Source organism: Chenopodium quinoa, unplaced genomic scaffold, assembly GCF_001683475.1.
Source record: "Chenopodium quinoa cultivar QQ74 unplaced genomic scaffold, ASM168347v1, whole genome shotgun sequence".
Lineage (NCBI taxonomy): Eukaryota > Viridiplantae > Streptophyta > Magnoliopsida > Caryophyllales > Amaranthaceae > Chenopodium > Chenopodium quinoa.
Genome location: NW_018742953.1, coordinates 855,889 through 883,515, shown reverse-complemented (window position 1 = coordinate 883,515; position 27,627 = coordinate 855,889).

Below are 27,627 nucleotides of genomic sequence, written 5' to 3'. Positions count from 1 at the left end.
AATTTCCTATTGATTGATTTAATGCTATGAAATTAGATTGGACCTGGTTTAATTGTATGAGTCATGTAATATTGATTCGAGATTCGACAGATGAGAATTGATGTTTAGACTTAGTTTCAATAGGCATGTTAATCTATTAATGGTTAGGTCTAGATTCGAGAGATGAGATTTAATACCAGTAGATTAATTATGTGATTATAATATGTAGCGACAACCCTTTATAATCTGGTTAATTTATGCATTGATAATCGATCGTATGTTTTACACTGGAGTATTATTTATTGGTGAACCTATACCCTAAATCTTTTTAATATTGATTGTTCCACTATTTCATTTGCTTAGTTCGTTATTAGTTTGATTCCCTCAAACACAAATTTGGTTACTTAATAATTTAGATTATAATTGTTGATTAGGAATAGAAGAACACTGTTTCCCTGTGGATTCGACCCTACTTCCCTATCTACTTTAGTTAGAGGACTTAGGAACTATCTTTGATTAGGTGATACGACTTGAGCCTGTCAAAATTTGGCGCCGTTGCCGGGGAAACGGTTTTATTTTTATTTCTGATTATTTTTGTAGTCTAAATTATTTTATTTCGTCTCAAAGAACGCAAGTTCTTTGGGACAGTTTCTCATACTTGTTTGTTTAGTTCTGTGTTTATGCCAGGAGTTCTAGATCAGGTTACATTCCGTTTGACCCTGAGATTGAACGTTACTTTCATAGACAGAAGAACCTTTTTAGACAGGTACGAGCTACTTCCGAGGGTACTATACCTTTGGAACCACCATCTGATTCTAGTGATATAGAAGTTTATTAAGAACTAGAAGCAGAGATGACGAACCAACCACCTCGCAAGCTCAGCGATTTTTCGCAGCCGTCCCTAGCAGATTTCCCACATCTTACTCCTCCACCAGCCCTCGAAGGAGTACAATTTGAAATCAAGCCCCAGTTTATTACTATGATTGAAAGGAAGATATTTAGCAGAGCTAAGGGTGAAGATCCAAATCTTCATATTTTAGATTTCTTCCAGTATTGCAATAGGCAAAATGGGGTCACGCAGGACCAAATCAGGAAGATTCTCTTTCCCTTTTCTTTGTGTAGTAAAGCTAAATTGTGGTATAATGGATTGAATAGAATTGCTCTTGGTATTACTAACTGGGATACTCTTGCTTTGAATTTTTATAATAAATACTACCCTGCAGAGAGAACAGCTCTACTACGGAGTTCAATCCAAAAAAATTTCCAAAGAGATTGATGAAAGCTTAAATGAGGCTTGGGAAAGATTTAAGGATTTGCAGAGAGAGTGTCCCCATCATGGATTACAGCAGTGGCAGCTTATCCAAGCTTTCTACAATGGGCTTGGAAATTCATCTAGATCAATCCTTGATTCGGCAGCTAATGGAAGATTTATGAATCTTCAAGAAGATGTAGCAGGAACAGTAATTGAAGAGGTGGCAATCCATAATTCTCAATACGGGAATCCTAGAGGTTTCGCTAACAAAGGAAAACATAATGTTGATTCAGTATCCTTTTTGCAGGCTTAATTAACCTCTATTTGTCAGAAATTAGAACTATGTTAGCAAGTATGCAAAAACATATGCAGAGTAGAGATGCACAAATTGATTCCCTTGTAGCCCATAATAAAATTATCGACAATCAAATTACGCAACTTTCTGCTACTCTACAAAATCGCCAACAAGGAACCCTGCCATCGCAGCCAGTATAACCTACAGATCATGCTAATGCAATTACTCTGAGGAGTGGTTCACAATATGATGGGCCTCTTATGCCCATAGATGATGAACTTGCCATATCTAATAATGCCAGCTCTGATTCTGTTGTTTTAAATGAGTTTGTTTCTAGCCCTGCAGGGCTGCAGGGTAAAACTAATACTTCAATTGATAATGCATTGCAGGGTAATACTAAACCCAAAGATGGAGAGGTAGAGAAACCTTTCATCAAGCTACCATTCCCCAATAGACAATTGAAGACAAAATTGGATAAGAAGGTTGTTAAGTTTCTGGAGGTGGTAAAAAATCTGCAAGTAACAGTTCCTTTCACAGAGCTAATTACACAAGTTCCTGCATATGCTAAATTTATGAAAGACATTTTGACTAGGAAAAGAGCCTTTAATGAGGTAGAGATTCACAGAAGAATGTAGTGCTTTACTACAAAATAAATCTGCACCTAAAATTAAAGGATCCCGGTAGTTTTTCTATACCTTGTCATATTGGTAATGTCTTCATAGATAAAGCATTATGTGATTTGGGTGCTAGTGTTAGTGTTATGCCATCGTCTATATGTGCAAACTTAATATGGGTGATTTAAAAGTGACAAATATTACCCTGCAAATGGCAGATCGTTCTGTTAAATATCCCTTAGGTATTTTAGAGGATTTCTGTTGATTTTGTTGTTTTAGACATGGCTGAGGTTACACAAATTCCTATAATTTTAGGAAGACCTTTTCTCCAAACTACAAGAGCCATTATTGATTTGAAAAATGGAAAACTAACCCTTTCTATAGGAGATGATAATATCACTTTTAATTTAGGGAAGGTTTTAAAAGGTCCTATGCTAGAGGAAAATTGTTGTAGTATTGAAGTTATTGATGTGATTGACATTATTTGTGAAGATAGCTTACCACAGGTCCTTGCAAGGGATCCCTTGGAGGAAGTACTTTGTGGTGAATTTACTACAGGAGATGCTGGTATTTGGAGCAAGGAGGTGGATGCTATAGAGGCAGCTCTCTCCCTTGAAGAGCTAAGCCCTAAGGAAAATTTGAAGGTAGAAAAATTAATTCAGGAACTAAAACCTGCAGAGGTAAAGAAACCTGAATTAAAACCTCTTCCTTCTCATTTAAAATATGTTTTTCTTGATGAGCAGAAATTACACCCCGTGATCATCAGTACTGCACTTGATGACCCACAGATTTCCCAACTTTTAACGGTTCTTAGAACCCATAAGAGGGCAATCGGGTACAGTATTGATGATTTGAAGGGTATTAGCCCCGACTTCTGTTTGCACAGGATACACTTGGAGGAGACTCACAAGCCTTGTATTCAACCCCAGAGAAGGTTGAATCCTAATATGCAGGAAGTAGTCAAGAAAGAGGTGATGAAACTACTTGATGCAGGTATTATTTACCCTATTTTTGATTCAAAGTGGGTTAGTCCTGTGCACGTAGTACCTAAAAAGGGTGGGATGACTGTAATAAAAAATGATAAGAATGAATTAATTCCCACTAGAACTGTGACAGGGTGGCGTATGTGTATTGATTATCGTAGATTAAATATAGCCACTAAAAAGGATCATTTTCCCCTACCCTTCATTGACCAAATGCTTAAAAGATTAGCTAATCATAAATTCTTTTGCTATTTAGATGGGTACTCTGGATTTTTTTAAATTCCAATTCACCCTGATGATCAGGAAAAGAACACTTTTACTTTCCCTATGGTACCTTTGCATATCGCAGGATGCCAGTTGGCCTATGTAATGCCCTTGCTACTTTTCAACGTTGCATGATAAGTATTTTTTCTGAATTCATAGAGTCTATTATGGAAGTCTTTATGGATGATTTTAGTGTGTATGGGTCTTCATTTGATGCATGTTTTATAAATCTCACTAAAATATTGTAAAGATGTGAAGAATGTAATTTGGTCCTAAATTGGGAAAAATGTCACTTTATGGTGACGGAGGGAGTAGTTCTTGGTCATATCGTATCTGATAAGGGTATACAGGTTGACAAAGCTAAGATTTCTGTGATTGAGCAATTACCTCCACCAGTTAATGTTAAGGGGGTTAGAAGTTTCTTAGGTCATGCGGGGTTTTATCGTCGCTTTATCAAAGATTTTTCTAAAATTGCTAAACCACTAACTCAGCTTTTATTAAAAGATGCCCCTTTTGATTTTACTGATGAGTGTCTTGAGGCTTTTAACAGGATTAAGCAGGCTTTAATATCGGCACCTATCATACGTGCTCCCGATTGGAATTTACCTTTCGAGATTATGTGTGATGCTAGTGATTTTGCAGTTGGAGCCGTGCTAGGACAAAGTAGGAATAAAGTTCTACATGCTATTTATTATGCCAGTAAAACTTTGGATGAAGCCCAAGTCAATTATGCTACCACGGAGAAGGAGTTTATTGATGTTATATATGCTTTAGAAAAATTTAGATCATATCTAGTTGGTTCTAAAATAATTGTTTTTACTGACCATGCAGCTCTGAAATATTTAATAGCCAAGGCAGAAACTAAGCCTAGGCTCCTCCGTTGGGTTCTCTTGCTTCAAGATTTTGATGTGGAAATTAAAGATAAAAAGGGAGCAGAGAATGTTGTAGCAGATCACTTGTCTCGGATTATATATGATGATGGTAAGGATTCTCTCCCTATAGATGATTCTTTCCCTGATGATCACTTGTTCGCAGTTGTAGAGCAACACCCTTGGTATGTAGATTATGCTAATTATTTAGTGGGTGATACTCTACCTCCTGACTTGTCTTATCAACAGAAAAAGAAGTTCCTTTATGATGTTAAACATTATTTTTGGGATGATCCTTTTTTGTTTAGAGAGTGTGCAGATGGCTTATTTCGCAGGTGTGTTCCCGAATGGGAAGTTCACGGAGTACTTATTAGCTGCCACAACTCGCCCTATGGTGGACATCATGGCCCTACCAAGACAGTTGCCAAGATAAGTGAGTCAGGATTCTATCTGCCTACCATGTTCAAGGATGCTCAATCCTTTGTCATAGATGCCCCAAACAGGTATTTTAGAAGTTGAAATTTTTTATGTTTGGGGTGTTGATTATATGGGTCCTTTTCCCTCTTCAAAAGGGAATCGTTATATTCTTGTCGCCGTTGATTACGTTTCTAAGTGGGTAGAAGCCATTGCCACTCCTACCAATGATTCCAAAGTGGTTCACAAATTATTTAAGAAAATTATCTTTCCTAGATTTAGGGTCCCTAGAGCCGTTATTAGTGATGGAGGATCTCACTTTCATCAAAAGAAGTTAGATACCCTTCTCAAAAAGTACGGAGTCTACCAAAGGACAGGTTTAGCCTACCATCCCCAAACTAGTGGGCAAGTAGAGGTTTCTAATCGTGAAATTAAAGCCATTCTGTAAAAAGTGGTAGCAAAGTCTAGGAAAGATTGGAGTGATAAGTTAGATGACACCCTTTGGGCATATAGAACTGCATTTAAGACCCCTATTGGTACTTCTCCCTATAAACTAGTGTACAGGAAAGCATGTCACCTCCTAGTGGAATTAGAGTACAAGGCTTATTGGGCAATCAAAGAGCTTAATTTAGATGTTAAGTTAGCAGGAGAGAAAAGGTTACTTCAACTAAACCAGTTAGATGAGTTTAAGTTGTAGGCCTATGATAGTGCACGTGTCTATAAGGAGAAAACCAAGAAAAGGAATGACAAGATGATCCTTCCGAGAGAATTCAAAGAGGGTGATAAGGTCTTGTTATTCAATTCTAGACTTAAACTGTTCCCAAGAAAGTTAAAGTCAAGGTGGTCAGGTCCTTTCACTGTTAAAAGGACAAATAAATTCGGTTCTGTTGAATTATATAATGATCGCGGTGGTTTCTTTAAGGTAAATGGTCAACGATTGAAATTGTATCACGACAGGGCTACGATAGCTGCAGTTGAATTACTACACCTAACCGATCCCTCCTCATTTTGATTAACATATGGTAAGACGATCGTGGGGGACCTTGATAAACCAGCGCTTTGCGGGAGGCAACCCGTATTTTTCTCTATTTTTTTCCTTTAATCTTTTATTTTATTTTTTACTTTTTTTTGGAGAGGACGAGAGAGGGAACTAACGTATTTTAAAGTATTTTTACGTAGGTTGGAGAACAAAGAGTTAGCCAAAAATTTGAGAAAATAAGAAAAGTTGACATACGGAAATTTCAGCCTCGCGCCCGACAAGCCGCGAGAAAAAGAAGTTTTTTTTTTATACAACTCGCCCGATCGGGCAAACATCTGCCCGATCGGGTGAACATCCGCCCTACCGGGCGCCAGAATGTACTCCCATAAAGAATCAAGATCGCCCGACCGGGCGAGAACCCAGCAATTTCAAAATTGTCAGATCGCCCGACCGGGCGAGAGGTCGCCCAACCAGGCGCGCCTCTAATTCTCCGGATTAACTGTCTTTTCTCCTTTCTTTCTTTGTTTTTACTCCTTCCTCCATTGCTTTCTCTCTCTAAAACTCCATTTTTCTCCAACTTCTCTCGACGTTTTTTCCTTTATCCCCCATCCAAATCTCAAGTTTTTCCCATGATTATACTCACCTCTTCATCCCCTACATTCCTATACTGATATTATTACTTTTGAAGGGTTCAACAATCACAATTTCCCCATGTTCAAGAGACAAAGAAGCGTTCGCGGTTCGGGGTCGGGTTCGGGTTCGGGTTCGGGTTCAGGCCAAGGAGTTCAGTACGATCCGGAGCTCCAACTTCCGGATTTGTGGCCAACCATCCGGATTACTACATCCGATTAACGTGACCGTTTGATAAATCTCGCTGGGCGTGAGGTAATTTCTTACTGAATGGGCGTGATTACTACACTCTTAAGAAATTAGGCTTGTATGATCATGTTAAACAATTCATGGTTGATATAGGTATGCGAAAATTTGTTGATATGTACTACCCGACATATAGGGAGTTGATATGTGAATTTCTTTCATCCCTTAATGTAGTACAATCTAGGAGTGGTCCAATTCTACATTTTCGATTAAACAACAGAAAAATTAGTTTAAATTATTTAGAATTTGTCGAACTGTTTGAACTGGATTCCTCTCCCCTTACTGAATGGAGTGAAGAGTATAAGGCAAATGATATTTAATTTTCTCTAACAGGCAAAAATTTCCCTAATTCGCAGCATGCCAGTACTCTTCCATTCCATCACCCCGTCCCTAAAATTTTTCACAGATTTTCAGGGACCTGTTTTCTGGGACGTCACGAACCCCACAATGCTCAAACTAATGAATTAGCTATCCTAGGGCATTATGTTTTTGGTTATGGACGATTGAACATCGCCCGTTATATTATTCATCACCTGAGTAGGCACGCCAATGCCTGTAGCAACAATGCTAAAACCCCCATTCACATTGGCGGCCTTATCACTAGGATAGCCCTTAAAAAGGCTGGGTTCAGTGAGTCTAAGTATACAGGGATTACTAGCTATGGGGGGGAATCTCAGATAAAGTTGTCATACATGCAATTTTTAAACTGGATTAAAACCAGTCATAACCAAGTTTCAGAGTGGTTAGTCAGAGTTGACAGGGAGTACACCCCTGTTTTCCCCCTCCCTAACCCTGAGTTGACAACCTTTCCCCCTAGGCAAGAGTCGTATACCTACGACATTCTGCTTGCTCACGCACAGGGTTTGCCCCAGCATCGACCACGTGCCTCACCTCGTCCATCATCACCTCAACAGCCTCACTATGAGGCCCCACCACCTCCACCTCAGGTACCTCGACCCCGACCCACACCAGACTCCAAGACTATTTGGGATTTACAGAGTATAGGTCAGGCCATAGGAAGGGTAGAGCAGTCCTAGGGTGACCTTAGGCGGATGGTTGGCTCTATTGACCAACGGTTAGGGTATGTTGAGAGGAACCAGGGTAGAGCCCTTTTTCCTATGTATGATGATTATGCTCGTCGGGGTGCTATTCCCGATGATGTTTACCCTGACTGGTACCAGCCACTACCCCAGGGATACGTGGATTCCCGCCTCCCATGGTATTTACACTGATTATTCCGCATTTACCGGTTATGGTCGAGACATTCCCTTTGGGGGGTTGGGGGGGATGTTCACCCTAACTATTTTGGTGGTAGTTCTTCTGGTGGTGCAGGTTGCAGTGGCGGTGAGTCTGGCCAGATGGATGAGGATGGTGATGATTATTCGCGCTAGGCTAATTCCCGAGTCAATGAGGACATTGTCTGATTCTGGCTTGGGGGAGATTTTGGATGTACGTATATTTTCTTTTCTTTACTTTATTTTATTTTATTTTTGTGTGTGCTTTAGTATAGTTTTTATTGCTTTCTAGGGTAGATTTACTGCTTTAAAAAAAATATATACAAAAATACGAACCAATGAATGATAAATCATGCTTCCTTGTGCCCCATACATGAAAATGGTTTTGATTTTTGGTATATGATGATGAGTATTGTGGATAGGTTAGCCATGATTTGATGTTTGATTGCTTTGATGTCTTAACATGAGTCAATTTTGTCCAACTACTTGTGAATATAGTGCTTGACTAGTTGATTTGGTTAGGAATGTGTTTTAGTTCCTGGTATGTCAATGAAGTTTAGTATTGGTTTATAACTTTGAGTAGTATTTGTATGACTCATTATTATGCACAATGAGGAGGACGAAGGCATTTGTTCTTTTAGTGGCCTTCAGATGATTTTAGATACATTTGTTCCCTTCTTGCTACCCATGTTGTTGCCTTGACTGTTTATTGTTTATTAACCACATTACAAACCTATTTTGCCCCATTGGTTACTAGTCCCAAGCTTGGCTTGGGGGAGATATTAGTGAGTGAGGTGAGGGAGTTTGTAGTGCGCATATTCATTTCCACAGTTTTGGGTAGGCTTGAAAAGTTTTTATTTGTTCTTATTTTTATAGATTGGAATAAATATTGATTGTTTTTCAAAGTGAAAAATTCCAAGTGAGTACAAAGAAAAAAAAAAGAGCAAAAGAAAAAAAATTGTTTTGATGTTCAAGTGTTTTAATGAAGGTGGCTTGAAAAGAAAAGAAAAAAAAAGAGGAAAAAAAATCAAAAGAAAAAAAAAAGAGTTCAAAGTTTGTTGATCACTCAAGTTCTATAATATCATATTTGAATGAGTGAAATTGTAAGTGTTGGGAATTTTTATTATAATTGAATGTTTGGTGAATTTTTGGTAGAGTTCAGTTGTATTGGAGATGATTTGGTCATTATTTAATTTTGACCTTGGTTTTATTTATTAGGATTGGATCCCTTAAGCATGGCTTTACTCTCACATTTTCCCAAATTTATCCTACCTTTTACCCTAACCTTACGTTACAAGCTTTAAAGACCTTCCGACCTTTGTGCATAGAGTTGTATGGATGTGAAATTAGTTATTTATGAATGCAAAGAATGATTTGACATATTTCGAGTCGACTAATAGGTTGAGTGTTTGTTTTCTTAAACACACGAGTGTTGTGAGCTTTGGAGGGCATTGTTCACATTAAAGGGGTTGGATGGAGAGCGACGGATACATTTTATATCTGCCACATAAATGAGAGTTAAGTGAGTGAGTACTAGTCTTGAATTCTATATGCTCTTGTGGTTTGCTCTATTTGACAATTTTTAGGAAGGATGAGTAGTTAGATGGATTTGATTGGTTAATTTTGATGCATATTTGTTAGATTTGCCCTGAATCGGTTATGCTTGGTTTTGATTGATTTTTAGGGTGAAGAATGTTTTATTTATTCATTGATGAGCTCTTTGCTTTGGGACAAGCAAAGGGTTTGGCTTGGGGGAGTTTAATGTATTCATTATATATAGTATTTTATCCCCGTCCTGTGATCATAGTTAGGAGTATTTTTGGCTCTTTAGAGCCAATTTTATTACTAATATGCGTTTTCTAGTGTTTTCGTAGTTGTGGAATTATTCTACAGGAAACTGCAGATTTGGAACATTTTCCGACACTTAGTGGAGCCACCGCGAGCATTGGAGACGAGACGCATTTCTATGATCGTATTCCGAAGCCCAGGACCGTATTTGAGGAATCAATCCGGTGATTAAGGGCTCGATGAAGTGAATAAGAGCTCGGGCAAGTTGGACCTATGAAGAAGTTTAGTTTTGGGCCATGAAGTGTGAAGCCCAATTAAAAAGAAGAAGAAAAGGCCTGCCCAAGCATCCGCCCGACCGGGCGAAGGCTCGCCCGAAGGTTCGCCAGGATGCGCGCTCGACCGGGCGCGAGCTACGCACTTGAGATCAAAAAGGCACGCCTGTCCGGGCGGTGCCTCGCCCGACCAGGCGCGTGATTTATTAAGATATTTTAATTTATTTTGTCTTTTTCGTTATTTAGATTTAGTTGTTTAGTATAAATACGTTTTTAGCTTATTTTTGCTTTTTACGCTTTCATTATCCATTATTCCGTTTTCTTGATTCTAGATTTAGTTTCTAAGTTTGTTCTTGATACTATTATTCTCTCTACACTCCTTGATTTATGCAATTCATTATTTCCTTTAATTTTGGTAACGATTTCTTCCCTCTTTACTTTCAGTAATTTAATTGCTTTGATTTAATCATGTCTTGTTTAATTATTATGTTTAGCTTAGTTTTATTTATGAGTGAGTAGACTTATTTCTAGGGTTATGGGGATCCATGAATAATATGAATGGGTAATTTATTATTATTCATTATTGATGATTGGTTAATTTCCTATTGATTGATTAATGTTATGCAATTAGATTAGGCCTGGTTTACTTGTATGAGTCGTGCAATATTGATTCAAGATTCGACAGATGAGAATTGATGTTTAGGCTTAGTTTCAATAGGCATGTTAATCTATTAATGGTTAGGTCGAGATTCGAGAGATACGATTTAATACCAGTAGATTAATTATGTGATTATAATACGTAGCGACAACCCTTTATAATCTGGTTAATTTATGCATTGATAATCGATCGTATGTTTTACCCTGGAGTATTATATATTGGTGAACCTATACCCTAGATCTTTTTAATATTGATTGTTCCACTATTTCATTTGCTTAGTTCGTTATTAGTTTGATTCCCTCAAACGCAAATTTGGTTACTTAATAATTTAGATTATAATTGTTGATTAGGAATAGAAGAACACTGTTTCCCTGTGGATTCGACCCTACTTCCCTATCTATTTTAGTTAGAGGACTTAGGAACTATTTTTGATTAGGTGATACGACTTGAGCAGCAAAGCACTACAGGCGGTTAGGTATTTCGGATACACTTGTTTAAAAGAACAATGTTTTTCCTCTTTGTGTGAAAACTCCTGCTGTGTTAAAAACATCAGATTTTGAAATATATATGGGCTTAAAGCAACCGGTCTATTTCCAAAAGATATGAAGACGGTCTTTAGTACCCATCCGGCTGTCTTTGAAACGACTGCTTGTTTACCGTTGGAATAAACAAAGTCAGCCATTTCAGGTGCATTTTATTGTATCAGCTGGTATGTTGAAGGTCAAAGATCGTTACCCAGCCGGCTGCCTTTGAACGACTGCTTGTTTACCGTGTAAACAAACAACCATTAGGGGCATGTTGTCGTACGAGCCGGCTGCCTATGAACGGCTGCTTGTTTACCGTTGGAGGAAACAATCAACCGCTCAGGGGCATTTTATTGTACCAGCCGGTATATTGTAGATATATACTTGTAATAATTTGCAAAAAAAAAAAACATATATTGCAAATAAAAGCCAATGTAATATCAAAACCGACTGAGCCGGCAAAATATATATATATAGAAATGTCAGCCGGACCCTTGTCCGGGAAAGTACAAAAACATACACGGCTCGCAGGCCGATAAAAAAAAGAAAAAATAGGAGATTGTTTATGGTTGTTGTTGTTGCTGCTGACCTTGTTCTATTGGAACTTCAGCCGACTACACCACAGTAGGTTCCGGCTGGATTTCAGTTGGGGCCTCTTGATTTACCTCATCTGGTTGACTCTTCTGTATTCCGTTCGACCCACTCCTCAAAAGGGGGAGGAGGGTCAGAACCGAGTACCTTAGCCTTGTATAATTCAGAAGCATACAGGTACCGGAAGTTGAAATATTCGAACTCATAGTCTGGATGAATGAGACTCCAAGCCAGCTTCATACGCTCCTCGCAGTCGGCCTCGTTCTCTTCAATTAGGCGGAGTTGTTCCTTCTCCAGCTCTTCCTAATGAGCCGCCTGATTTGAAGCAAGCTCATCTTTTAGCTAGATGTTCTCCCGGCGGAGGTCGACATTCTCTTTGTTGGCTCCTTCCAGGGCCTTGAGATCAGCCTGAAGATCCTTGACTTTTTGCTCAAGCTCGTCTGCCTTCTGTTTCCTTCAGCAATTCCTCCTATTCCAACTCCCTCTATTTAGTCTCCAAGTCATATTTAATAGCATTGAATTGGGAAACGTCAATTAGCTCAGATGCGCGTTTCTGAGCGTCCCTTACCTCCTCTTACTTTTTTCGCAAGGGGACTCGGAGCCCATCAACTCTCAGCATCACCTGTGATATTAGCCGGAAAAAGTGTTAGAAAAAAGGGGAAATCAATATCATTTGTCCGGCAATTCAAGATCATTGCATAAGCATGGCCTATCCGGTCAATTACCTTAGCTAGAAGGGAGTTGATGCGGTCAAGGTTCACCTGGTGCACAGCCGGCACCGCCGCCTTCTCAGAGCGGGTCAGAGTCTTAATCATCCTCTACGCATACTGGTTGTAGTTGGGCCGGCTGGAATATGAATCTGCAATTATAGAGTTATCCGTCAAATGTTGGGCATACGCTCCGCCAATATTCAGACGGTAGCTTGAGGAATCCTCGGATTGGCTTGCTTTGGTTTTAACTCTCATATGCCCAAGCGGCCAGGGGGGATCAAAGGCAGAGATTTTACCTTTTTTGGACTGTGGTGTCAAAGCTCCCCCAGCCGCATTTGGATCAGAGCTCTTCCGGGTCTGATTAGCCGGAGTCACCGGCCTCAATTCCTCCACCACCATTTCGAAGTGGGGAATGGATTGCAGGCTCTTTCCTGCAGTAGTAGGCCTGTCTTTGTTAGGCGTTTTCTTTAAAGCCACAGCAACCGAGGCGGGAGCAGCCAGCCTTGGTGTTTTAGCAGCCGGCTGAGGTATGTTTTCAGCTGGCCTTTTGTGTATGCTCGCTAAAGAGCGAGGCATGATTTGGCTCCCAGCCTGAAATCGATCAAAAACACATTGCAACCTGTTAGATATCATCTACTTCAATTATATCACATCCGGCATATAAAAAAGAGAAGAGCAAAGGCAGGCTACCCCGGCATTTTTGGCGGCCAACGCCGCCTTCTTCTCCTCTATCTGCTTCTTCCTTAGAAGAATAGCAGAAGTGGCCGGAGTCTTTTCTGGTGGCACCATTCCTTTGGCAACTTCTGCATAAAGACAAACGACAGGGTTAAAATACTAATAAACATACGCAGACGGCAGATGCTAGGTCATTCAGCAACCTACCCTTGGTAAACATTGTACTAAGATTACAAAGGGATAGGAAGGCTTCATCTTTAAACCATTCCGGATGGGGAACCCAGAATTTGGGAACAATAATTTCGCTCCCATCATCCATCCGGGAGGTCGTCTTAAGAAAAAGACCTTTCTCCATTATCTGATCCTATGCCTCAGTCGGCACTTTTGGGAGAGCGCATTTTTTCCCGAGCAAAGCCGGGTGCTTATTATATCTGCACAACCGGTGGTTTAGTTGGGGAGTTGGAGAAGAAAGAGCGTAAAATTTGCTCTTCCAACTGCTCCACTTGGACGGCTTTTCCAGGGTCATCATATATTCCGGATGGGTTGTTAAAGTATACCATGCATTCCATCCACCCGGCGCCCGGCTGGGGTAATGCATATGAGCAAATGCCTCCTAGATGGGCTTAACCTCCTGCAACTCGCAGGCGGCAATGTATCCCAAAATTTTGACCCATGAGTTAGGGGTCACTGCCATACACCCAAGTCATAACCCCTTCGTATGGCTTTTATGCAATGATGAAGAAGGAACCGGAGGCCGGCTTTGAATGCCGCCTCGTAACAGCCAAAGTAGTTATCGGCATTTTCCACATCGTCGGTCCAAACGACGCTTGCCTCTACAGACGGTACTACCAATTCCCATCCTTCCGCTACCGGATTCTTCTCTAAAAAAGCAGGGAGCGTGGCATTTAAAGTGACCACGTCCCTGGCGATCATGGTCATAGCGGTTGGGTCTCCTGCAGCCGGCCACTTATAGGCTTCCTCATGAATAGAGGCAGCCGCTTTAGGAGACTCCTCATTAGAGTCGGACTCCTCATCGTCTGATCCTTCGCTGGATTCCTTGGCATTAGAACCAGAGCTACCCAAAATGCTATCACCCGGTGTGCTAGGTACACTCGGGGAGTCTTGTGGAACATCCTCATTTGGAACTCTCTCAGACGGTTCCTTAGTTTGCTCTTCGTTTGAAGGGTCAGCTGGATCAACGGCTGCATCATCGGACTTGTAATCAGGGTCTACTGCCGTCCATCTAATCCGGGCCATTCTGTCGTGCACATGAACAGAAACGGTCGGATTCGGAGTAGGTGAAGGTTGGCCCAAGCACCCCCAGGCGGCAGTCCCAGCCCTAGATTCAGCCGTCCCTGGTGACCAGATGTCCCCTGTCGTAGGCTGTGTCGTGTTTATGCACAACCGGAAATTAAAGGGAAAAGATTTGCAAAGGGTACAGACGGTACCTTAGAATGTGAAGCTTGTTGGGTACAACCATCAAAGTTGAAAGTTGCTTGAAGTCACCACAAGCGGATGTGTACAAAGCTGAAATAAGAAAGAGAATTAGATCAAGCAGATTTAAGGAGAAATCAGGCAAAGTTAGCACAGACGGTCTTCCATGAAAAGATTTCAAAGTTCCCCCAAACGGTGACTAGCCAGATGAGGGTCATTGGATCAAAATGAAAATTGCTTAAAAGCCACCCAGGCGGTATTAAAACCGGCTAAGGGTCTGAGGACATTTTTTGTCAAATAAACTCAGAGATGCCCTAGGTGGAGCATCACCGGCTGAATACCTTGCAAAGAAAAGATTAAAAAAGATTGAAAGCACCACAACAGGTGCGGATGCCGGCTATAGGCACTGAAGAAGTCACCAAGGTCACTCAAAGATACCCCTAGACGGTTAATTCCGGATGAGGGTATAGTGGAACCTGTTTATAAAAAAAAAAAAAAAAAAAAAAAAAAAAAAAAAAAAAAAACAAAGATTGCTCAAACAGGCCCCAGACGGTGAATCACCGGATGGGGGTATATTGAATGCAACTTGAAAAGATTTTGAAGACACCTCAGACGGAATGCTCCGGCTGAGGTAGTGTAGATATTAAAGTCATTAAAAATCGAAGAATGTAACCCAAGCGGTATTAAACTCAAAAGTATCCCAGGCGGTGTTTCACCGGATTGGGGTACATGGAGTCCATATTTTTTGAAGGTTGAAGATCCCTCAGACGGAGGTATGCCGGCTGAGGGAGTGAATTCAGTACTTGGAAATGGGTTAAAGACCCCCCAGGCGGCATACAACCCGGATGGGAATCAGTCAAGATCCGTAAAATCAGAAGTTAAAAGTGAAGAGAAAGGGGCAGCCGGTACGTTGTTGAAATTGAGCAAAATATACTCAACCGGTAGCCGGAGGTAATTGATCTACAAGGCCCGGATGCAAGAATTCTTGAGGAAATTAAGCAGCCGGTGTCATAGCTTTCTTAGAAAATATTTTAAAAATTTTGTAAAGTGTGGAGGAGAGAGGTGATGTCTCTTATTTATAGGAGAGGGGCAGAAGGCGAATCAACACCTTCTGCCCTAAAAATTTAAAAACTCAAAAAAGGAGGGAAGTAGGCGAACCCTCACCTCCCATACTTCTGACGCCTGTCACAGGTGACACATGGCTATGCCACGTCACACCTGTGAGGGGCAGATGTTTAGGGTAAAAATACCCCTAGACACGTGGCCCTATAAAGGCTTGCCACGTGTCAAGCTTGCAACGGTCAGCAAAGGCCCAATCCCTTTACGACACGTATCCATTGTACCCTAATTGAGGTGCAGTTCTCCCCTATTATAAATAGTAGGGGCAGACCTCATTTATAGGGATCGAGAACAATTCCAACAACCAACCAAACACAAAGCCCATTGCAAAACGCTCTCTAATCGAGAAGAATTTATTGTTCTTTATACCTCTTTAAGAAAGATTCTAACTTGATTTTCGGAGGCGGAACTCCCACCCCCCATCAGGAGTCTCCGTTATTTGTGAAGGTACAGGCAAAGGAAGGAACATACTAGGAAATTGTAACCCTCCCGCAGGACACATAAAAAACCCCCAAACAGATATCCCCTCTAGAATACTCCCTCAAAAGTGCTCTTTAGAGAAGCCCGGAACCTTCTAGAAGCATCTCACGTTTTCTGGACTCCTTGCGGTCAAACTCATACTTTGGGACCTCCTCTTTGAAAATCGGCACCACCACGGTCTTTCTTGGCCCAAAATATGGTGGACCCCCAATTTAAGCCCATTTTAAGCCCATTAGCCCGTCTAAATGGCCCATTATTGTGTTATTGTCAAGTGGGTGTTCATTAGTTTTACAAGGCTACAACAATATAAAGCTCTATAGGGGCAAGTGCTTAGCTGAGCACCAAGGCAAGCCCCCTAGCCCGATTGTTGCCTTGATGCCTAGTGTCCCTCTTGACGGGCCATCCTTGGTAAGGGAGACGATCCGTGACAAGCAGCCCTCAGCATCTTACAGCAACAACTCCACCGCACCAAAACAGTAGCAGCGCACCACCCTCCATGTCTCCGCCTCACCTCACACATCTCACACCACCTGCCACGAACCATGTCAACACCATCACCGCACATCCCACCACAACTGAGCAGTCCAGCTCACTCAACCACAACCTTCGCAGCTCCTCCCTTGCACACTCCCTCATAGCTGCACCCAGCCACTATTTCCAGCCCCCATCTCCACCGCTGCAACACCGCACACCTTGAGCATCACTAGCCGCACAAGCAACAGCTATAAAATCAGAGCAAATCGAATTTCAATTGGGTTCGGGCAAACTTTTGAAAAGTTCGATCGATCGACCAAAAGAGTCAGAAACTCCTAAAGTTTTCTTATTTAAAGAGGTTCGGTCGAACACACCCTTGGTTCGACAGAACCAACCCATAGTTCGTCCATGCCTACCCTTGGTTTTACCGAACCATTTCACGAGCATCACACGTGATTTTAATGAAGATCGAATGGTTATAATTGATGATGAACCATTGATGACTGATTTTGATGATTATGAATGGCGATGATGACCTTTGATGCGGTGGTGATGAAGAACAAGTAGCCAAAGAATCGAAGAAGAAGAAAAAAAAGGGGTCTGACGTTTTTGGTGGGATTTAGGGGTGTATTTTATTCATTTTCTTTTATTTTTATTTTCCTTTTTACTTTCTTTCTTTCTTTCTTTATTTATTATTTTCTTTATTCTTTTCTATTTTCTTTTACTTTTTTTATTTTCTCCTTTTATTTATTATATTTCTCTTCTTTTTATTTTCTTTTTGCTAGTTAAATATAAATACCCATTTTTGGGGGTAATTAAAGGAGAATTTTCATTAGATCTTTTTCTCTAGTTTTAGGGGAGCTTTTCTCTCTAGGTTTAGCTTAGGATTAGAATAGTTTAGAGAGAGAAAGTGAGGGTTTCACCATTCTTAAGCTTGGATTTTGAAGAGGAAGATTGATCATCTTACTTGTAGATATTCACCATCAATCAGTGAGCAATTCTTATCTTCTCTCCTCTATCTTTATTGCTTTCTTTTGATTTTACCTTGATGATTGCTTGTAAATCATGTTGATGCTTATTAATTTGTTGATTAATCTTGTTATTAGCATGATTAATGAGTAGTTCCCCAACTAAGGAGATGGTTGTGATGTAGTTGGATCTTGAGCATGTCTTAGGGTTTGGAATTGATTTATTTGTGATTAAAATGCTTTGTTTTCCATGTCTACCAATTATTGCATTTGAGAGGCCTATCAATTGTAGTAGTTGGGTGGATTGAACTAGGTTATGGAAATAGCGTGATCTGGGAATGTCCATTGAATGATTGACTTGAATTGTACCCCGATTCATATGGCTTATGATGATAGTTTGAGCTTAGGATAGTTAGGTTTTGTGGTGTCCGACACCACGTGGAAACAAAACCCGCAAAAGGATCGCATGCATAATAATTACAACTAAACAAAATAACATACAATTCTTGAAAGCATAAACACATAGAGAGAAAGAGAGAAAGTAAGGATAAGACTTGCTCACCCTTGACGCGTGTTTCTCACGAATCCCAAGCACGAACACGGAAACCTCTAGACCCCAAGTGCAAGCCCTCCTCCGTCTCACACCCTCGCACCCGAACGGGTCCCTACCTCGTAGCTTAGACGAGGCTAGACCAAAATAAACTAGAGTATTACGAACTTAAAGGCTATCTCACTTTTGGAAGATACCTTATTAAGTTCAACTCAAGTGAGAAATCCCATTACCCAAGGTGGGTATTTATAGGGAAATGCTCCCAAAAGTTTCAATCAACTTTCCATGTGGGAAAGTTGTTGAAATGCTCCCAAAACTAGCGTTTGGTCCCTCGGCTGGGCCTGCCTTGCTGGGCCTTGCCGCACCAGCCCGCAACAGCAAGCCATGCTAATATGCGAGCCGCTAATTGCGTTGGGCGCTGCTATGCTGCGCACCGAGGCTTGGTGTTAGTAGCAGCTTGCGGGTGCCTGACGTGCGAGTGGCTGAGCGCACCGGCCTGCAAGCATGCTCGGCCAGCAAGCCTAGCACGCACATGCATGCTGAGCTTGAGGCACAGCCATGCCATTGATCGCCGGATAATAGGTCGTGGTCTACTATCCTAGATCAAATCAACAATTCATATTCCTAATCTTACTCTACCAAGTTTACACAAGATAGTGGCAAGCTAGGGTCGAACCATAAGGATTAAGTGTATTAATTTGAGCTAATTAAACCAGTAGGAAGGATGTGAGGTAGAGAGAGGAACAACCAAAACACTACTTTAAACGGTCAACAAAATATTAGGGAAAGTGGAATCCAATTAAATTAATGAATTCAACAATAAATTACAATTAGATTATTATAATCTCAATAAGGAACGATCAACACACTCAACTCACTCCGCGCAATTAAGCATGTTAATTATCCTACTAAGCTAATTCAAACCCGCGCAACTAGCCTAGCATAGGTATGGAAGGATCTAGACTATCAATCAACTCACTTCCGCAAAATTGATTGAAAGCACAATTAGAAACCTAGAATCAATTAGCTAATAACACTCAAAGCAATGTAAGCATCATCCATACACAATAATCAAGAATCAATTGCATACTAATCACAATCAATCATTCAATTCATCAATCATAACCTTCATCTATTTCCCTAGAACAAAATCTTAGCAATCATAATGAAGAAAAACATGGAAATCAAGGTAAAACAAAAATTAAAGCAAGAATCAAACAAGTAATCTAATTACCTACCCTAATCAACAAAGAAATAAGCCAAAAACCACAATTAAAAAAAGCAATAAAGGTGAAAAAAATTTAGAAAAGCTCATTGAATAATTGAGAAGAAAATCCACATAAAAGCTTCTTCAAGCTCTCAAATCTCCATTGAAATCCCAAGCTTTCTCTCTCTAAAACTACTCCTAAACTAGAGAGAGAAACTCCTAATATAAGCCTAATCCTAATTAGAGGAGTGAGAAAGTATCAAAATCACCTAAAAGAAGTCTAAAAGAAGGCCCCCTCAAAAATAGGGTCGTACACTCTTTATATTACAAGAAGAAAAAGGAGAAAAATCAAAGATTAAACGCGAAGAAAACCCCAGAACACCGCGCACGCGCACAACAAGGTCGTGCCCGCGGTGGCAGGGGTACCACGCCCGCGGTGGGGCATCTCCGAGGCATCGACAGGAAGCCATGAAAAACAAGAAAAACGCAGCTCCGCGTCCGCGGGATGAAAAGCCGCGCACACGGTGGGCAGAAACAGGCTGTCGCGCCAAGGCAAGGCTGACCGTGTCACGGCAGTTTGCTGGCGCTTGCTTGATTCTTTGCTACTTGCTCTTGCTTGGTTCTTTGCTTCTTTTTGGCTTCAAGGCTTCTTCTTATGAAATTTTCGGCTTTCTCTCAGGTCATCAACATCGAGGAAAGTGCCAAATACCTAGAAAAATAGACCAAGAGAGAAAAGAGTGAAAGATCACATAGAAAAGCACGCAAATCAAGCTAGAAATCGAGCAAAAAGCGCATTATTCACAACTAAGGCCTAAAAACATAAACTAAGACAAACTTAACTAAAACAAGACTAAAAGGACTAGAAATAACCAAGAAAGCCCAAAATAAACCTAAATCAAAAGGGGAAAACCACCCTAAAATGTGTCATAAATGACACTTATCAGCCTTGCGGCTGGTGGCCATGGCTATCCTAGCTCTCACATGGCTCGGCCAATGCGAGGCTACGGCTTAGCGTTGACTTGTTGTTTCACTAATTTCTTGTCTCGTCGATCCTAAAATCGACTTGACGCTTAACGCTCAAGTTCGATGCTCCAAGCTCGGAATCCGACGTCTTAATTCGTAAAAACTCTAATGATGTATTTAATCCTTCGGATTAATTCATCGCCTTTGTTCGGTTACACGATTGGGTGTGACCCGAGGGTTCAGTCAAGAGCAAGATGTAATCTTAATTATATATTAATATTACTGATCGGAAGCGGCCTCCAGCTAGGCATTTCTATCACTTGACCTCACTGAATACTTAGCTTTCCTAATTAGTTCCGAACCCTCTATCGGAATAATTCACTTTTTCGAAGGACACCATTCCTTTCAATCTCCCACTTGTCCTTCCGGACATGTGTTCTGTATGTGTATTGCCTTTTTCCTATGTCACTTAATGCCTCTTCATGAACTATAAGGTAAGATTCTTCGTTATCCTTGTTACGTCCAGAAGTGTTTCTCGATTTCCAAGTTCAACTGTCAATAAGCAGATGATTTCTAAAATTCATTTGAGCAAGAACATGCATTTTTACAGTTTCGCTCTTCGAGAGGCCTTGTAAACAACAACGACATGTTCCCTCCTGTTAATAGGGGGACATTCCCAGTCTTGCATTGTTAGATTTCCTTACTAAGAGGCCTTAGCCGCCTGAGTGTTTCATTTATAACCCATTGTACGGCGGACGTTTGACAAAATCAAAACGGACTAGTACTAGAACAAGAAAACTTACAATACTCGTGGTTGAGGAAATAGGTTCCAATAGCCATAATGAGTAATATACTTATGACGATTCGATAAATCACTTACAGTATTCTCATAGGTCGATCTGGTATAGTTCCAAACTAATACCTGTTCAAATGATTTATGACATTATTGTCCTTGTAGCACATGAAACGGTGCTATAATTCATACTACACACTAATCTCGCACGATCATTAGTCGTCCAACTTTCAAATGACCTCGATTAGGGATGATTTCGATATGATATTCAATGTTCACTTAATAGGTGTTTTTTCATCCAAGACATTGTCTTGATACCCTAATTTGAATATTCTCAAATCGAATGGTCTCATTATTTAATTCTACCACAATTAAATAAAAATGGAAGGGAAATTCTATTTGGTGGCCTCGTGGTTTCAAAAATTCCACATGGAAGACAAACTTTTTTTTTTAGTCTCTTCAGTGGCACCAAGGTTTTGAAAAATATACATAGTGACCTTTTTTAAGTTTATGGCTAACCTTTTTAGCTAAAATGGTTAACCTTTTGATTTTTTTTTAAAAATAAATTAATTTAAAAAATAAAATAAATAAATTAAAAAAAAAAAAGTCAGCCACCATCAACTACCACCCTTCCTCCCTGCCACCACCAACCCTACACCCGCCGGCGCCCAGACCCACCCTCGCCGGCGTGCAAGCCTTTCCATCCGTCGCCAATCCCCCTAAGCCACCACCCTATCCCAGAAACCCCCTCCATCTCTCACCGAAACTCCACCACCGCGCCACCACAAACCAGCAGCCACACCTCTCAATAAGCAGCAGCAACCACAAATCGAAGCAACAAAGCCGAAGCTGCTCGTGGTGGGGGGAGGGGTGACGGGTTTTCTCGAGGTGGGAGGAGGGCCGATTGGGGTTTTCGAGGTGAGGGAAGGGTCGGTGGTGGAGTTTCGGTGAGAGAGGGAGGGGGTTTCGGGGATGGGGTAGTTATTCAGGGGGATTGGCGACGGCTGGGAAGGCCTGCACGCAGGCGAGGGTGGGTCTGGGCGCTGGCGAGGGTGGGTATGGGCGCCGGCGGGTGTGGGGTTGGTGGTGTCAGGGAGGAAGGGTGGTAGTTGATGGTGGCTGATTTTTTTTTTTATTTATTTATTTTATTTTTTAAATTAATTTATTTTTTAAAAAAAAAATCAAAAGGTTAACCATTTTAGCTAAAAAGGTTAGCCATAAACTTAAAAAAGGTCACTATGTATATTTTTCTAAACCTTGGTGCCACTAAAGAGACTAAAAAAAAAGTTTTTCTTCCATGTGGAATTTTTGAAACCACGAGGCCACCAAATAGAATTTCCCAAAATGGAATAATAATTTGTTAAAAGTTAAAATTACTCCATAAATGAACAGTTTAACTTAGCGTTTTACATTAAAATCTCAAAACTTAAAAAAAACACATATGCAGGGAAGTTAAAGCCAGTCTCCAACATGCCTAATTCCCATTGCCTCAATGTGCTTGTTATGTTTCACTTGAGGCAAAGGTTTAGTGAGTGGATCGGCTATATTGTCGTCCGTTCCAATCTTGCAAATTCTGATTACACCTTCGATCTTCCATTCCCTAATCATGTGAAATCGCCTCATGACTAGGAATGGGCATTAACATGTAATCAAGATAATTGCATCAATTTGGGAAAGTCAAGCTAATCAATCATTGTGAGGATTAATGGTAAGAGCTATCAATTGGAATCGAAAAGCTATCACCTAATCGTCAAGCTAGGTATCCACTATGAATTACAAACCAAGGTAATCACAATTCAAACCAATCAACAATTGCAAATCCTAAATCAAGTGGTCATGTTAAATGGATCTACAATGCAATCTAGCTTAGTCCTCAACGCCTAATCAAACTAAGCACATGCAAACTCCATTAATTAATTTGATCTCAACAATCAATCAACATAAATCCCCAAATTAATCACAATCAATCAATTATACATGCTTTACCCAAACCTTAGCAAGCAAACTACTCACTATTATTCATCATCAAATCAAAGCAAGAAAATAAAAACATAAATCAAAAAATATTGAAGAACAACTAAACTAATCAAGAATCAAGCAAATAAACTAAATCAACATGAAATTAATGAAAACAATATAGATAAGATAGAGTAAGAAATGCTCATTGATAATTTAGAAGATCTTCAATACAATTGTCACCCTTTCATCTTTAATCTCTCAAATCACCATTGATTTTCCTCACTTCATTGGCGAGTGTACCCATATGATAGTCATAGAACATGGCAGTTTTTAAACGCGGTTTTAGTAGGTTCAACTCCAAGATTTGATGAGGGCGCAACATGAGAGCGCAGCCCCTAAGTCTAATAGCTAGCCATCTCTTGCTTTGTTGGGTTTCGTAGAGTCCGACTCTACGTGGAAGAGAAACCCGCCCAAGACCCGCACTATAATTAAAGTGACTAAGCATCCAATCACAAATTAAACAACAAATAAGAGAGAGAAGGAAAAGACATTCTTACCCTTGACGCGTGCTTCGCTCAAACCCGAGCTCTTACTTCAAAACTTGAACCCCGCAAATGCGAAGGTCTCCAACGGCTCGTACCCACGAACCCGACCCTAACGGTCCAAGTCCCGAAGGTTAGTCGGGACCCGACAAAATAAAAACTAGAGTTTTACAAACTTAAGGTTTTCTCGCTTTTCTAAGGAGATGTCTTTTTAGTTCCACTCAAGTGTTCTTCCCAAATCCCAAAACCTTGGTATTTATAGGGAAATGAACCTTGAATCCCCATTCTCAATCAATGTGGGAGATTTGCAATTTTTTCCCATTTTATTTTAATTATAACCAAAATAAATTTGCAATTCAATCAATAATTTACAAGTGGCACAAGAAGGATGAGAGATTAGGTGAGGACCATTTCCAAAGGGGAGGACCATAGCCTTGCTCCCCAAGGCAAAGCTCACACACTAAGCCCCCACAAGCAAACCAGCTCTCCCCATCCAAGTGGCTAGCTGGCAACCTGCCTTGGCTGCCAAGGCTGCCAGCTAGCGCCTAGCACCAAGGCTGGGCAGCCTGTCCAACCAACCAGCACACACGCACACAGCCAGCACAAGGCCAGCCAGCACACAGTGTATTGCTGCTGCTTGGTGCGTAGTGCTGGGTGCTGCTCTACAAAGCACATGCAAAGACCAGCACGTTGCTGGTTGGTGCGTGGTGCTATGCGCTGCTATGCAAAGCACACGCACACACACGCACAGCCCAGCACGCTTGCTGGCTGGTGCGTGGTATTGTGCGAGGCTGCCAGCACCTAGCATGCTAGCAAGGCCTAGCCTTGCGATGGCTAGCCGCATGGCATGCTAGTACACACGCAAGGCTGCGATGCTTGCGGTGGCTAGCTAGCATGCATGGGCCTAGCACGCTTAGCATGCTAGGCTTGCGACTAGCATTGCGATGCACATGCTAGCTCAAGATAGCCTAGCCCTCGCATGGCTAGGCCAATGCGAGGCTACGGCCTAACTCGAACTTGTAACTTAATAGATTTCGCGTCTCGTCGAATTCTAAATTCGACTCAACTTGCGACGCTCGGTCTCGACGCTCTATGCTCGATATCCGACGTCTTTGTTCGTAAAACTCTGTCAACTCCTCAAATCCTTCGGATTGCTTCGTCGTCTCGGATCGGTCGTTCGATAAGGTTCGACCAGAATGGTTCAGTCAAGATTAAGCAATAATATCAATTGTATATTAATATTACTAATCGGAACCGGCCTCCGCCTAGGCATTTCGATCACTTGACCGTACTAAAGAATTAGCTTTCTAATAATTTCGAACCCTCTATCGGAATAATACACTTGTTGGAAGCACACCAATCCTATCAATCTCCCACTTGTCCTTCCATACAAGTGTGCAATTTCTGTAAAGCCCTTTACCTATGTCGCTTAATGTCTCTTCATGAACTATATGGTAAGATTCTTCGTCATCCTTATTACGTCAAGAAGTGTTTCTCGATTCCCGAGTTTGACTATCAATAAACAGATGATTTTTAAAATCCATCCGAGCACGGCCATGCATTTTCACAGTCTCGCTCTTCGAGAGGCCTTGTAAACAACAAAGACATATTCCCTATTGTTAATAGGGGGAAAATCCCAGTCTTGTACTGTAAGCTTCCCTTACTAAGAGGACCTAGTCGCCTGTGAAAGGAATGGTGTCTTTCCAACAAGTGTATTCTTCCGATAAAGGGTTCAGAATTATCACAGGGCTAATTTTTCAATAAGGTCAAGTGATCGGAATGCCTAGGTGGAGGCCGCTTCCGATCAGTAATATCGAGGTACAATTGATATTACAGCTTAATCTTAACTGAACCCTTCGGGTCGAACCCAATCGAATCACCGATCCGAGACGACGAATTAATCCGAAAGGATTTAATGAGTCGACAAAGTTTTACGAATACAGACATCGAAAATCGACCCTAGGACGTCGAGACCGAGCGTCGCAAAATCACAAGCAACAAGTATGAGCATAATCGTAGCTAGGCTAGGCTAGCTCATCGCATGCATAGGCACATCATGTGTGTGCTAGGCACACCATGGTGTGCTAGGCACTATCGCAGCCTAGGCGCGGCCTGGCAGCCTATCGCAAGCAATAGGCGCACCAGGCACACCTAGCAAGCCATCACAGGCACCAGGCGCACCTTGCAACCCATCGTAGCTAGCAGCATGCTAGCATGGGTGCCTGGGTGCGCATGGCAGCTATCGCAAGCTCCACAAGCACCATGCAGCCCATCACAGCTAGCAGCGTGCTAGCTTGGGTGCTTGGGTGCATGTGGCAGACCATCGCAGCACGCAAGCTCAAGGCCAGGCACCATCGCAAGGCATGGCACCACACACAGCACCATCGCAATGCTAAGGGCTTGCGTGTGTGCCTCGCAGCCTAGCCTCGCACAGCAGCAGCAATGATGCGTGTGGGCTGGTGCGTGTGTGTGTGCCTCGCACCAAGCATAGCAGTGCTAGGCACTGGCTGATGCGTGTGCGAGGGATGCATGGTGCGCAGCGTGGATGGTGCGAAGGAAGGGGCCAGCATGCGTGGCTCGCTAGCAGCACGCATGCTGGTTGTGCTAGCAATGGGATGCGAAGGAGATGCTGCGAGAGAGATGCATGTGCGTGCGATAGGCAGTGCTAGGCAGCGAGCAGCACCAGCGCCTAGCACTGGCCAGCACCAGCGCCTAGCACAGCCTAGCACCAGGCATGCGAGGCTGCTGGGAAGGCACATGCTAGCTGGTTGGGCTGGCCAGCACCATGCTAGCTGGCGTGTTAGCTGGCAGCAGCCCAGCACCCCTCTTAGGTGAGGCGGTTTTGTGAGGGTGGGGACCAAGGTTTTGGGAAAGCCTTGGGGAGCAAGGCAATGGTCCCCCCCACCCCTCCATGGTCCTCACCTAACCTTCTCTCTCCTTTTGACACTTGTTACATTGTGATTAGATTTATTTATTAATTTATTTTAGAAATAAATTAATTAGTAAATTATGCATTCTCCCACATTGGTTGGGGAATGAAATACAAGGGTTCATTTCCCTGTAAATACCAAGCTTGGGTATTGGGAAATGAACAACCTTGAGTGGAATTAAAAAGGCAACTCTAAGAAAGAGTAAACCTTTGATTCGTAAAACTCATAGTTATTTTGTCCGGATCTTGACTAACCTTCAAGACTTAGGACGCTCGTGTCGGGTCGAGGGTACGATCCGTCGGAGATCTCGTCTTTTCGGGATTTTGAAGTAAGAGCTCTTTGGGAGCGAAGCACGCGTCAAAGGTATAATTATTGTTCTTAATCTTGTTTGATTAAGTTTATTATGCTTGTTAATTGCTTTAATTAAGGGGCGGGTCTTGGTGGGTTTCCTTCCGCGTAGTGTCGGGTCACTACAAAACCCTACAGCCTGAGTGCTGCCGTTATAATCCCCATTTACGGCAGACGTTTAACAACATCAAAATGACTAGTACTCAAATAAGAGAACTTGCAATACTCATGGTCGAGGAAAAAGGTTCTGATAGCTATAATGAGAAATATACTTATGACGATTTGATATCTCTTAAAGTATTCTCATAGGTCTACCCGGTACAGTTCCAAACTAGTACTTGTGCAAATGATTTATGACTATTATGTCCTTGTATCACAAGAAACGGTGCTATAAATCATAATACACACTAATCTCAAGTGGTCATTAATCGTCCATCATTTAAATGACCTCGATTAGGGATAATTTTTGATTAAAATATTCAATGTTCACTTAACAGGTGTTTCATTATTCAAAAATAGGTCTTGATACCCTGTTTTGAATATTCTCAAAAATCGAATGGACTCATTATTTTATTCTAAACCATAATTAAATAGATATGGAGTAATCATAAATTTGCAGAAAATTTAATTGCTCCAAAATTGAATGGTTCAACATAGTGTTTTACATTAAGACATCGAGTTTAATTAAAACATCTATATAGGGAAATCAAAGCCAATCTCCAACATGCTTGATTCCCATTGCCTCAACGTGCTTCTTGTGCTTCACTTGAGACAAAGGTTTAGTCAGCGGATCGGCTACATTGTCGTCCATTCCAATCTTACAAATTCTGATTTCACCCTCGAATTTCCATTTCCTTATCATATGAAATCGCTGCTTGACAT